The 14,411-nt window shown below is 47.8% G+C and overlaps 1 protein-coding gene across 9 annotated transcripts in view; it reads left to right on the top strand.

Moving 5' to 3' along the window:
- The window catches only part of LOC104863342 (late cornified envelope protein 5A-like), a 343,203-nt gene that overhangs the window by 298,717 nt on the left and 30,075 nt on the right, over positions 1–14,411 (top strand). For 6 of the 9 annotated variants that reach the window (XM_033758180.1, XM_033758181.1, XM_033758182.1 and 3 more), the window contains one exon: positions 9,294–9,342. The exons of 2 other annotated variants lie outside the window; for them this stretch is intronic. The gene's annotated coding sequence lies outside the window, so the exon portion shown is untranslated. Of the gene's footprint in view, positions 1–9,293; positions 9,343–9,883; positions 9,985–14,411 lie in introns of those variants that run through there. One more of the 9 variants, XM_010625716.2, reaches the window with a different exon arrangement.

The following is a 14,411-nucleotide window of genomic DNA, read 5'->3' on the forward strand; positions in this document are numbered from 1 at the left end:
GTGATAAACGTTCTATTAGCAATGTAACAGAAGCAGGAGCCACTGGAGGGAGGGAGAGAGGGGACCCTAAGGACACTTCGGACACTTCGGAGAGAAGTGCTGGAATCTTGCCTGGAAGTCGGGTAGAGGGTCCGCAGGCAGAGTGGCTGGCTGAACGTCTGGGTCACAGGGAAGAGCTGAACCCCAGAGGCTCAGAGGGCCCCCAGGTGCAGGCTGTGGGGGAGGAGGGGAATCCAGTGGAGGCGCTGTCCAAGGTAGCCAAGGTTGTGATTTGCCCCCAGGACCGATGACGGCAGCAGCCTTGAGCGTGTGTGAATGTGTGTGCATCCACGCGCGTCTGGTGCTGTGCCTGTGCCTGTGTGTGTGCGCATGGTGTGTGTGAGTGACTAGGAGCGTGTCTGTGGGTAGAGAGGGATCTCGAACGAACACAGCAGTGGGCAAAAGATTAAGATGGGAAAATAGGTAGAGCCTCGTGTATTTGTCGCTCCAAGAGAATACTCACTAAGCGTCCAACACGTGGTTGGCACTGGGAGAAGGGAGGTGAATTAGAGATGCAAAGACCCCTGGCCCATTGGAACTCGCTCTCCGGTGTGCAGCAGACATCACGCCCGTGAGCAGGGCAAGCCTCCGAGGGATCTCAACCCTTGAACAGGAGTATGACAGGCACAGGAAGCATTTCAAACAGATGAGAAAAAGCTTGACAGCATTTGAAAAAGACACAGGGAGCCGGTAGGTCTCAGTGTAGCCAACGGGGGCCAAAGAAGCAGGAGATAAGGGTCCCTGAGTTTGGAGGGTCTATGGGAAGGTTTAAAGCAGGGAATATATTCTCTAGTTTTATAGTTAAAACAACCTCCCTGGATGCCGAATGGAGCCAGAGGGGCTTGGAGTAGGAGAGTAGGAGTAGGAGAGACCAGCTGGGCTGCGGCAGGGTCCAGACAGACGGGGCTGCCCCGATCGTCCTGTCAGGGGTGCTGACCGCGGGCAGTGCCCAGGGTGCCTGCGGCTGAACCGCGCGAAATGAGAGCGGGCGCTTCGTGAGGACTTTGGGTCCTGGGTTCCGGGCGTCTCTGTGGACAGGGCCTCCGCTCCTGCAGCGCGGTCTGGGAAGTCGGCTCACGCTCCTCTGGCCAGGGAGGGGCTCACTTCGGTTTATTCACCGTGTTTGTGTGTGTTCTGGGGCCTGTGCAACAGCAGCGAAGAAAACATAAACCCTGCCCTGGTGGAGCTCCCTTTGCGGCCAAGTGACTATCAGGACAGGCAGATTATGGCGCGAAGCCTGTGAGAAACTTACACAACCCTGCGGACAAGACGCAGGGGCGAGGGGCGGAGGGCGGGGCGGGGCCGGCTTCCTTTCAGCGCCCTGCGGCCTGCGCTCAGGCTGGCAGCCCTCCTGTTTGCGGTCGCGTTTCTTTCGTCACTCTCTGCGAGGATCTTGTTTACTGATTTGCTGTCTTGTTTCTTCCTTCAGAATGCCTTTAATGAATTCCACTGTGGTTCCAGCAGGTGTTAATTCAGGGAGGAGATCGAAGTGGGGGTAGGATTGGGACTGACAGCCAAGCCGTGACCCAAGGAGCCAAGTTCAGATTTGGGAGGCGCCACACTTGCATATGGATGCAAGGGTCCAAGTTGGAATACTAGTTTCCCGGCTGAGTAATCCTGGGTTCAAATTTTGGAGATTCCTGACGGGGTAGGAGAGAAGTACAGTGATAGGAGAGGGACTTGGGGAAGCAGTTTGGCCCTGAGACCCCAGGGCCTAGGTGAGCTTGGGGGCTTCTTTCTCTTCCTGGTCTGGCGCAGCACGGGAGGGCAGGGCTATGACTGAGTTAAGCCCGGCCTCCTCCTGACCCAGTAGTGCTAAGATGCTCGAAGAGTTTCAACCGGAGGGACCCCTGGCCCCGCACCGACCTTAGTCCTGTTGTCACGGCTGCCTCAGGTTGCGCCGCCACACTTTCCCATAAGAGCCTCTGCTAGGGAACCGAAACTCAGCAACCGAAACTGTGCCGGGTGGCAATTAGGCAGCCGAGAACTGATTCTTATCTTTTGTTCATTAAAGATAAAGAGGGCAAGGGGCCGTCTGCTCTGTGGGTCCTGCCTGTCTTCCGGAGAAGGCTGGCGGGGTTGGGTAGGGCCCGCTCGCTCGTAGGAGGCTGAGTGGGAGACTCAGCACAGAGAGTGTGGGGACCCTCTCGCCTCTCTCTACCCTGCAGGCACAAAGGAAACGGCCTCATCTCACACGGGGCGGGGCAGGGGGTGTGAAGGGGAGGAGGAGAGGCAGCAAGGGCACCGCCCTCTGACAGCCCTGGACCCTGGAGGGAGCTCAGCGGGAAAGGAGGTCCTCAGCTAGAGAGGAGGTCCAGGCCCAGCCGGCCTTACTCCTAGCCTTTCCCTGACTGCTTTCCTCTTACCATACAGAGGCAGAACCATGCGCACACATTGCTTTCCGTGGGCTTTGGAGGTAGCCACTTACAGGGAAAGCTGTTTCGTAGCCGAGTATGACACTGGGAAGGGGACGGGGGTAAGGGCACTGCTTGTACTAGTTGACTCTTGGCTGCATGATGCTGACTGAGTCACTGAAGATGTGTTGTCATCCACTGTGAAATGAATATGACTTTTTAAAAAAAATTCATTGTCGTTATGAACATTTACATTGGCTGTGGAAAACAGGTAATACTCACGGAGGCTACGTGTAAGCACTGCAGTGTGGTCCCAGTTTAAGGTCTACAACTACCATTAAGCAGCACCCTGTTGGAGTGGACTTGTGCAGGCACAGACCTGGGTAGCTGTAAAAGACTCTAAAGACTTAAACATCCTTTGTGTGCAAAATGGAAAGGTCGGAGCGGAAGAGTGCAAGGATCTTTTGGGGTAGGGTCTGTGACTCTGGGGAGCAAACAGCCAGACACATTTCTAGGACGGGGCGGGGGTCAGTGCTGAGCTCACAGCAGCCCCCAGGGAAGCCCCGTACCTGTGCAGTGTGACCGAGCATGCGTGACTTTAGGCTCAGACGCCAGCTGCCCCTGGTAGCACCTTAGCCTTCAGCATGTTTCTTACCGTCATTGCGTCTCAGTTTCTCCCCTTGTGAAATTGGGATAATCATTCTTATCTCTGCGTGAGGGGCGTGCGTGAGGAATTAACTGAAAAAATTGTATAAAGTGCTTTCCCCGGTGGTTGCACACAGGTAGTGGGAGGGGTGACTGGCAGCCGCAGGGATTTTGAGCTTGATTTTCAAGTTCTGATGTCTCAGTCTTTGCTCTTTGACTCTTGCCCCTAGGGAAAGCCTTCCACTTTTGTACCTCCAGAGCCTGCACCAGAGAGCAAGCAGAAGGGCCTCACTGACACCAGAGGAAAGGAGAGGAATTAAGGGTACGGGGAGGAGAGGCCCTTAGACACCCTGCAGTCTCACCCCGTACTTCCCAAACGAGGGCCTGGAGAGGCTCCCAGAGGCAGGTGACCAAACAGATCTAGTAGCAGGTCAGTGGACTCCCTGGAGAGGCACCCAGGTCTCTAGGCGCCCGTCCTTCCAGGGCCTTTCAGGTTTTATAATTTATCCTGAATGATCCTACCTCTCTGTTGCTGTTAGAGACCCTGGAGTATTGGGCCAGGAGTTTTTCCGGGGAAGGGCAAGCCTGTGGGTGAGGTTGACTCTTCCAAAGTCCACAGGCGCCCCCTGCCGGGCAGGAAATGAGCTGCTGGGAACCCCGGGAAATCACGGTCACATGATTTCAGTTGTTCAGTATTCCGGTTCACTGAACTATTTTAAAAGAGATCACCTACATAATTACCACCTCAGTTTCCTTCATCCCTTTGCGTTGCTCCAGATTTCCACAAAAGGCTTCCTTCAACATTACATACAGTCTGTGTTGCTGGTGATGAATTCTTCAGCGTTCTAATGTCTCAAGAAATCCTCATATTTTCCTTCATTTTGAAAGATTATTTCCACTGTGCATAAAGTTGTAGGCTGACAGTTCTTTCAGTAATGTAAAGATATTTTTTTTAAAGATAGTTTCTTTTTAACAAAGTCTTTGTAAATAGGGAAGGGTGGAGGGGGTGAAGGGAGGGCAGGGGTATGGGGGAAAAATGAGAACCAAGATCTATCATGTAAAGGCACAAGATTGCAATGATGGCTGTAACTGTGCTGTATACCTAAAAAGTACCAATAAACTAAATTTAAAAAAAGACAGTTTCTTTTTCCCCATGAGAAAGCTATCACATTATTCTTTCAACTTCTGTGAGTAATGAACTTTATTTTTTATGTATTGTAATTTTATTTCATTTGCACAAATGAAGTTAGCATGTAGGAAATTTAAATGAAACACTTATGATAAAAATAGCAGAGAACTGAAAAATCTACAAGGGAAAAAATGCCCAAAGCATGAAAAGTCAAAATTCATTAGTGTTTCATCTTCAGTTCTGACTGACACTTGATGCTTGCAAATTTAAAGACAAACTTTTAAATCGTGATGACTGTTCTGAAGAGATTTCAGCACCAGCACTAGGATTTATACATTCAGTTTGCAGCTGACTTCTAAACCACTACAAGGAGTACAACACAGATATGTCACAGGCCAGATCACAGGGTTGAGGACAGCAGAACCTTCCTGTAATTAGAAGGGATCCCCGAAACTGTACTCAGCTGAAGACATTCAAGTACAACAGCACACAGCCATCAGAATAATGTGGTTCCGAAGAACACAGTTCGATAGGAAAATAACGTAAGAGTCTGGTTCTCATTTTCACTACTGAAATCTCTAACAATGACGTGACTGTCATGTACGTCAGCAACACCGCAAAGGTGTAGAGTAATTCAGTCAGACTCCTGGAAGGAACCCACTGAACATCTGGTAGGATGTAGAACGGTGGACAATGCAGCATGACCTGACACTGGTTCTGTCACTTGTCTCAGATTTCATATTCATGCTAGACCAAGGCACAGATGTTTAGTGCATAAGCCAGCTTCTTTTTAAGACTTAGCATTCTATTTTAGCTTTTTATCTCACTTTGGACCACCTGTACCCAGTTCCCTACTTACCGTAGACTACTTAATTTACCCAAGAAAATCTAAAGTGTATTTCTAGCCAGATTTATAGAGGGCATAAATGTTCATATTGTCAGAGAGTCTACATAACCCCAGGGACAGTAATAAAGATGAAGATGCCTCCTCTTTCTTTTAGAGAACAGTAATTTATGAGCTTGCTGCGTGTATAAAGCCTGTACTACAACTGCGTGAGAGTGAGCCCTTGACAGAAAGAAGAGCTGCACCTCGCGTCACGACAGCTCACCCATCACAAAGTTTCTAGGGAAACAAACTATCTTAACAGGAAGGAAAATCCTCTCACCCAAACCCAAACTTCTCTGTAGCGGAAATGACTGCACAGGGGTATCCTTTAGAAAATGATGCTATCAACAAGCTTTGTCTCAGGCCTGGGATTTATAAAATCTAGAAAGCAGATGAAAGTGAATTATTTCACCAAAAGAGTAATGAATTTTAAAGTTTTTTTTTTCATTATTGGCTTTAAGGAATTTGGTTATGATATGCCTTAGTTTTCTTCATTTTCCTGTACTTGAGGATCAATGAGATTCTTAGGTGCATGATTTTTTAAAAAAAAAATCAAATTTGTAAAAATTCTGCCCATTATTTCTTCAAAATTCTTTCCTTTGGAGATGCTATTTGCATAGCGTATGTTTGGCCACCTGAAGTTGTTCTGTGCTTTCTTTTCTTCCAGTTTCTTCTTTCCTTTGTTTTATTTTGGATATATCTTTTTGTTTTGTGGTACTAGGAATTGAACCCAGAGCCTTTGCCCTGAGCTACATCCTCGGACTTTATTGATTTTGAGACAAATTCTAAGTTTTTCATGCTAGGCTCAAACTTACAGCCCGCCTCCGGCCTCACAGAGTACTGGGATTATGGTGTGCACCACTAGGTCTGGCATATAAAAATTTTGATTTTTATTTAAGGGCAGTTAAGTTACACAGGAACAGTTTGGTCCTTTCAAATTTTGCTTTTTAAGGTAGAACCGAGAATGTATTTAGGCTCGGACCACAACTGAGGCAAACCCCCGCTTTCTGTTCTGTTCTGAGAATTGAATCAGGCTTCGTACTTGCTTAGCATATACTCTCCCACGGAGTTACACCCCAGCCTCAACAAAATGCGGGTGGTGTCTTGGCATTCTTGCACTGGATCAAGATGCCCTGGCCCACCATGCATACCCAAATCTGAGGCATCTCAAGTCCTTCGCTCTCCACGGGCAGTTTCCTCACTTATAGGAAATCATCACTACTTTGTTAAAGATTTGAGGACCTGGCTCCTGATTGTGAGAGCTCTTTTGCCCTCCCCCTGCCCTCCCCCTCCCCTCCCTGCTCCTTGTGCTGCTCCACCCTCTCCACAACCCTGCCTGAAAACTTCTGCCACCTTAGTCCTTCTGGAGCCAGTTCCATTTCATATTTTTTTGTTAGCTTAACACCATTGTTTTGGCCTTTTCAAAAAAATCGAACTCTAAAACCATAATTAGAGTTGTATATCACTTTAAAATTCAAATTAAGCAAACATGCAGTCTCCTACCCTGAAAACCCTGCCAAAATATCTGTGTTTATCTCAGGTGAGGCTAAGAGACATCTCTTGTGTTCATTGTTTAAAATCCCTCCCAACCGTTGTGGGTCTCTCTACTTTCAGGAATCTTGACAGCTTTTTTAGGAAGTCGGAGGTGAGGGGTAGGCAGGAGATGCCAAGGACAGATGGGGTACGGTGTGGTGAGGGGAGGGAAAGGCAGTGCAGATTTCCAGGGCTGATTCCCAGGGCTCCTCACCCCAGCCCACTGCTGTCTCCTCTAGAGTGCAGATCTCTGCTCTGCTCCACAGACCTGCTTTTGCAGAAGCTGATTTACCTTCCTGTGGGGTTGTTTATATCAGTCAGAGTGTCTGCTCTAGTCATCCTACCTGCAGAAACCCAAGCTGAAAGCACAAGGTTTCCCTCAGGAGGGAAAGAGAAAGAGGACTTCGTGGCAACTCTGCTTCAATTCGGAAGCAGTATCTGAGGTGTTTCTGTTACTGAAGATGAATGTGGAAATTCCCCTAGTGCCATGTGGCTCTCGGCCCTGTCACTGGCCATGTTGTGTGGAAGAACAGATTCCTGGGGCCCAGGGAAGGGTGGGGAATGCTGTGCACACAGGCTTCTGCCCACAGGGAGCGAGCTCGCTTAGGGCTTCCTGTCTATCAGGGCAATGTGTGCGGAAGGGAGCAGGGCCAGAGCACACCTGACAAAACCGGGAAGTGGGGAGTGCAGAGGCGACGTGGGATTTTAGGGGACGATGGAAGGGACAGGCCCTGCCCGAGTCCCGAGGGAAGCTGGACCATGCAGAATGACTGCCATCTGCCAGGGACAGTGCTGGGCTTTTCATAATCAGTTCTTCCTCCCTTCCTGTGACAACCTCACGTGGTGCGCGTGGCCCTTGGCATGGTGCAGTTGGTGCCAGTGAGAACTGCAGGGATTAAGAGTTGTTCTGCGGGCTTGCACTCCAGAATCTGGGGGACAGAGGAGTTTGCTGGGAGGCTGAGGCCCTCTGAGGCAGCCTGGTTTGAGAGAGACTGGGGCGCCTCTGCCCCTGGCTGGACGAAACCCAAGTGTGCCCAAGGGGCACTTGCTCTGGAGATGCCAAGTGGGGCCAGGAAGCAGCCTAAAGTGCACCGCTTTGTCTCAGGAAAATGGAACTTCTCAGAGACCTTTCAGAGATTCAAGGTGGGAAGGGATTTATTTCACTTAATGTTATTGTTACCTGACGGTGAGGTGTCCGGTGGTCCTTTCCAGGCTCCTGTTGTCTCACTCAAAGAGTTAGATGGGACAACTGATGAACGCAAAAGTTCAATTTTAAAGTGAAAGAGGTAGAAAAGAACAAGGAAAGCAAACAAAGTGCAAAAAAGAAGCGCTCAAGAGGAAGGAGTAGAGTGGCAGGGCAGGCCGCTGTAAGGCTAGGAGGACGGGCAGCGAGGCCAGTGGCGGTTGTTTTTGTATCTTCTGTTGACACCAGATCTATAGTGTCTCACACAGGGCTCCAAAGCTGCTCTGTGCATACATCCCAGACATGATTTGTCAGGTTTTACCTGATTGTCCTACCTACCTCATTTCCCTTTGAGAGACGTAGCGCCCCATAATTCTTTTCGGTTGCTGAAGTGTGTGTGTGGGGTGTCTCTATCTTCATATACCTACTTTCTGCTGAAAGGAGCTGTAGGCCCTACCTCCTGGCAACTATGTGTTCTGCAACTCTCTTAGGCTGCAAGTGGGCTGAACTGAGGAAAACCTGTCCGAAGGCAATGAGAAAAGAGTGTCTGTATATTGAGAACTGTTGAGCTGCTCAATGGAAGCGAGCTTGGTGAACTTGTCAGGAAACTATGGGGGCAAAGAGGGATGTTGGATAGGCTACCTGTGCCTATTTATGATGACTTACTGGCACATGGCACAGAGCTGGAGTCTTGGTTTTGGAAGGGCATCCTCAGGCCTTTCAGTGGTTCACAGTAGAGTCTTACTCCTGTGAAAATTTGAACAACGATTTCCCATGTAAGGTTTTTATAGCTCGTTGCTGAATCCCTTGAGGATCAGTCTGGCTCCTCAGGAACTGGGACTAAATCTAGGGTCTTGTCTCTCTATCAGTATTTTACTTTACACGTGTCCTTTGGTGTTCCTTGCCATGAAAGACGGTAACCTGCCTGGGAAGATAGACAACATCTAGGAGTTGTATTGTTTATTAACCAGCAAGCGGTCTCCTTTCTAGACTGTTGCCTGGGCGTGTGGCATTGGGAAGGCGTATTTGGAGCATCTGACCTTTGAACTGACATGTCAGACCAGGTGTAAAGAAGCTCTGACTAGGGGTCGCCTCAACCTCAGCTATGGCAATAGAGCTGGAAGAGAATGTTTTTAGAGAAGGAGCAATATAATAATTATTTTGTTTATCTATGATATCCAGGGTCACCCAGGGTTCCTAGATGTCTGTGGATGTAGGTTGCCTTGGACCCCTTCACTCCTTTATCAGGGTGGGAGGGGAGATGAGGGTTTTGGCTGGCTTAGCCCCTCTCTGGGAGTGGAAACATTCAGTCCTCCGGTGCTATGTCTCAGACACAGTGGCCACCTGACCCCTGGAGCAGGGCCTGGGTGGTGGCTTGGTACAGTCTCATACCCAGTGTCCAGTCTTCTTGCATTTAAAGCAGGAACTCTTTTCTTGACCATCCTTGGGGTTTCCCTTAGATGACTTGGGTGTATTTAAAGCATTTCCAAGGGTAACAGCTATATTTTGGTCCTTCTTTCTCAGGTACCTAGATCCTGATTGTTGAACACAGAACTAAGGCCACATCCAGCAGGTGGGTCGTATGAGTCTGGGGGCCCATCTGAAGTTTTTGTAATTTGCACTGAGTTTCTGGGGCTGATTGAGTAATAAAATGTTGTTCTATCAGTGCCTGTCCCTCCCTAGATGGGTATGAAAGACTTTTACTAATTGGCTGTGGAAGACAGCTGGATTTTCTTTTTTTCCCCATGTGACCCTCCCTTAATTTTTTATAATTAACAGCTTTCTTAATACATCTTTTCACTCCCATGACAGCAGCTATCATGTCAGACATGGTTTCTAGTCCAATGCTATTATTGCTCTCCCAGTTTGGTCCTCCTGGAGGGATAACAACCCCCCTGGGGTGTTTTCACTTTCACACTCTGCATATTGTTCCTCTGCATATTTTCTAGCCTCTTCCAGGATTCTTCGCTTTTCATCTAGGACACAGCATGTGGCCAGGATAAATTGGATATTCCAGCACAAAAGTTCAAAAGGAGGGGTCAAATTTTGAAATCTACCTGCAAACCTAGGATATTTTGGACATACTGGGACTTTATCTTCTGATGGATGTCTTGGGCTGTGTGAGAAGGGTTACTGGCCTCACTATTATAAGGAGAAGGCTGAGTATGGTTGTCTTTGTGAAAAGGATGGGGACACCCACATCCCCCAGAGACAGGTGAGCGTCTGAGGACAGGATCATCAATGACAACTACTTCCTCTTTTTCCTCTAAATACCATCATTTCTGGGCTTTTTTCCCCCCTAGAGACAAAAAGCCTGAACATAACGATTTCACCTCACTTTCTATGCTTTTTTGTGGAAAACGTCTAACTGCAGAGTAGTACTGTAGTCTAAACGGCATCCTGTACCTATCTGTTGCCATTCCCTAGTTCCTACCACACCCGACATGTATTGCAATACTAGATAAGTTGTTCTATTTTCAGATCAGCAGAGTCAAATTGCTCCCATCCCAGTTTTTTTTGTTTTGTTTTGTTTTTTTGGCCTAATGGTGATGTCCCTGAGATTTGCAGGATGTTTTTTAGGACATTTCTATGGCACATCTTGAGGCCTGTGGAGAAAGAACTAGGTCTAGTGTCCTTCAAAGCATCCACTGTGAGAGATCCACGTGTTAGATGGATGTCTCTGTCCAAAGTGGAGGTGGCACCATTGCCTTCCTAGAAGAGTAGAGGCTGCCAGGGCTCCCTCCTCAGCCCCTGAAACTCTCAGTACTATGGCCCACCAACTCCTTAGTCAGAGGGGTGGTGCCCCCTGGGGCTCCCATGGAAACTCCCAAGAGCTCCGGGTGGAGCCCTCCCAGGGCTTCCCCAGCCTCCCGGGAGACCAAATCCCTTACATTCATCCCATCAGCACTTTGGTACATCATTTGAGCAGTAGAGGTAGAAAGCTTTTGCTCCTCAGAGGAGAGAAAGAAACTTGAAAAAGTAATTGAATGTTTGAAGCAAGCCTTCTTCTCTAACAGACCATCCGGGTGATTTCCTAGCACAGAAAAGTCTGAGAAGCAAAGACCCAGAGAGACAGCTCTCCACATGGGCCAGCACACCAGCTTCTATAATATTATATTAACTTTTATCTAATGCTCGCAGTGGCTCAGTCTATATATTCAGAGATTGTAAGGCACTGTTCTTAAAAGAAAAAAAACCACAAAAATTATAATTCACATATATTTTGAAAGCCAGTCTGAAAAAGTCACCTCACTCTGGGCTGTGCAGGCCAGTGACCTCCTACCACATGCTCCATCACAGGAGAGATGTGAGGTAGCCCGAGAATTGTCCACTTCCACTGTCAAATGTGGGGACTCATGTCCCAGAACTGTAGACCAGTCACTGAAGGTCAGGGTAGCACAGGGATAGTTTAGAATTCTACCTTTTATATACTTTGAAGAAAAGATTTCGTATTTTTTTCATTAAGTTTATTGGTACATTTTGGGTATACAATGCAGTGACATTCATCCTTGGGAATTTGTGCCTTTACACGATGTATCTTGGTTCTTATATTTTCCCCATACCTCTGCCCTCCCTTCAAACCCTCCTTCTCTTCCCTATATACAAAGACTTTGTTTCCATTTTTTCCTTTTCTCATATTTTTTCCTGTCCCTTCTTTCCTTTCTCCTACCCCTCCCAGTTCCCCTTCCCCTTTAGACCTTTTCTTCCTATTTCACATTATTTATTATACGTTTTGACCCTTATTTACACTTTCAGTTTCTCACACCAGAGAAACTATTCAGTATTTAAACACGTGTGTCCCATTTGTTTCACTTAAGAATATGGTCTCAAGATGCGTCCACTGAGCTAGAAATGTCTCTAGTTTATCTTGCTTTATGGGTGAGTAGTACTCCATTATATATATAAAAATCTTCTTTAATCACCATTTAATGGACATTTGGGCTGTTTCCAAGATTTAGGTGTCACAAGCCGTGCCATTATAAACATGGGTGCACTTATGTAACTGTGGTGTGACGCTTTTAATTCTTTCAGGGAACATACCCCAGTAGGAATCGCTGGGTCAAATGGGACCTCTAATCCTAGTTTTGTGAGAAGTCTTCACACTGATTTCCACAGTGGTTGCACCAGCCTGTACTCCGACCAATAGCAGAGAAGGGTTCCTTTTTCCCCACAACGCCGCCAGCATTTGTTACGGGTCACTTTCTTGATAGCAGCCATTCTTTCCGGGGTGAGGTGGAATCTCAGCATTGTTTTCATTTACATCTCTCGAAGACCAGTGATGTTGGACAAGTTTTCATGTTTATTTGCTGCTTCAACTTCTTCGTCTGAGAAATGTCTTTTCAAAAAAATGACTTTGTATTTTAATAAAATACATGTAGTATTTATTATAGCAAAAAACTACCTACACTTTTTCTGTACAAGGAAAAAAGGTGACAGACACCTGTTGTCTCTTTCACTGCCCAAATGCAAAAATCAGGCAATAGTTGAGAGGTGAATTATTTGAAAGGCAACACCTCCCCCTACTGTCTAAATGGAGGGAGAGCAGCAGAACGCTGTAGAGCTGTCCCTCCAGCCGGGGGTGACACACCTCTGGGAGCGGCAGGTCAGGAGAAGGAGGGTAGCACCAGAGCCCGAGGGTGCCCGATGGGCACGTCTCAGAGGGCAAGCCGGAGGCCCCTGGTGTGGGTGGAGGGGAGCAGGGGGGTGCGAGTGGGGGGGAGGTGCCGCAGGCCCTGGGCCCCGCGCCTCTGCTCTGCTCTGCTGGGGCAGGTGCTGTCCTCTCCGTGCCCCAGGGGTCCCCAGCCCGCTCCGCCCTCCGCCTGCATTGCGAGTGGGGCGGGCTCCGGGCCGCTCCCCAGGGGAGAGAATTTGCTGCAAAGGTCAGGAAGCGAGGCACTGGGCTCTGAGGTGAGCACTGCCCAGCCGGCCATAGCAGGAGCACGGGGCTCTCTGCTAAGTGTCCCCGCTTCGTGGCCTGTCCCTACTCACACCCGTCAGCCTTCCCCTCCTGGATCCGCTCACCACTTTCTGGCTCAGCTCACCAAAGCTGTTACCGGACAGTGAGGTGCCCCGCGGACCTTTCTGGGCTCTTGTTCCACTCACTGAAAGACCTGGACTGGGCAACTAATGGACCTGAAAGGTCAACGTTTATTTAAGATACAAGAAGAAAAGTAGGGGGAAAAAAGTGAAAAAAGAAGTGCTCAAGAGGAAGCCGTGCTCTGAAGGAAAAAGATAGGCCCTGCACGCAGGACAGGCTACTACAAGGACGACAGGCCAGTGACAGCCAGCACAGTGGCCGCCATCTTTTATTTGACACCAGATGTGGGCCTTCCCAGCACGTGTCCCCACCACGATTTGGCAGTTGTGTGTGATTGACAGGTTACAACGCATTGTCCGGCCAGTTTGCCAAACCCTAATCTACCTCATGGTCCTGAAGTGCATCTGTTTACCTACAGATGCCTCAAGTTTATCCTTTGTGGCAGAGTAGTACTCTGTTGGTACAAATACCACATTTTCTTTATCCATCCGTTGATGGGCGTAAGGTTTAGGTATCATAAATTGTGCTGCTATAAACATGGGCATACATGTATCACTGTAATACGATGACTTTAATTCTTTTTGAAGATTCCTACAAGGAGAAGTAGTTGAGGTGAATGGCATTTCTAATTTTAGGTTTTGGGTTTTTCTTTTTTTGAGGAAACTCCATAGTGGGCCAAGTTTCTGCATCATCCTGAAATCAATTACTGATACGTATTCTGAAAGTGTGAAAGCACAGGTGGTACCTCCTTCTGTAAGATCAAACAAATAGGAAACTTTAAAACCATGCTGTGCGGCTTCTTCAAATGTTCTGTGAAGTTTTTACAGTTCACCTTAAATTAGTATTTTCATCATTGTCTAAACTATGCAAAAACTAGCTTCCTCTGCTTTTTCTACTATTAAACAGTAATTTGTATCTTTATTTTTGTGGTAAAATCAAACCCAGGGCTTTGCACATGCTAGGGAACTACTCTGCCACGAGCTGCCTCCCAGCCTCTGTTATTGTACAATTTTATGGATTATAATTACTTACTGATTATGATTACTTCCCCATTTGTATGCTGTTCCCTTTCCATCTATTTCCTTTAATATATTTATCAAGTCATAAGTTCTCGTCTGTGAACACCAGCGTCTGTGTTAGCTCCGTCACTGTCTTCCCCTCATATCGATCACTTTCCCCTGGATGTTCTCTGGATGTTTTTTGACATCTTGGCTCTTCTGCATGGCTCCCTGTAGGGACTCTGGATCATGTCGTCTTCCCTTGAAGCCTGTTCTGTTCTGGCAGGCAGCTAAACTGCCAGGGAATCTCCTTAGTGTTGTCTAGCATGGCATTAAGCTTGTCAGAGCAGGAACCTCCTCTTGTTTCCAGGGTGCTGCCATTCCCAGGGCCTGAGTCACCTTCTAGCATGCGGCCTTTCTGAAGTCTTCACTGAAAGCTCAGAATGTACCCAAAGTTGGCTTCCCTCTACCTGAGATTAAACTTCAACAGCTGTCTCCTGCACGCAGTGCAGCTCCTGATGTATTTGATCTCAGATAGGAAATCACTCCCCTGATACATGATATTCCACATAGGTCCTTTTCAGGTTTTTTTTCCAGTTTAATATC

The sequence above is a fragment of the Fukomys damarensis genome, unplaced genomic scaffold, assembly GCF_012274545.1.
Source record: "Fukomys damarensis isolate Sample0158 unplaced genomic scaffold, DMR_v1.0_HiC HiC_scaffold_33, whole genome shotgun sequence".
NCBI classification, from domain to species: Eukaryota; Metazoa; Chordata; class Mammalia; order Rodentia; family Bathyergidae; genus Fukomys; species Fukomys damarensis.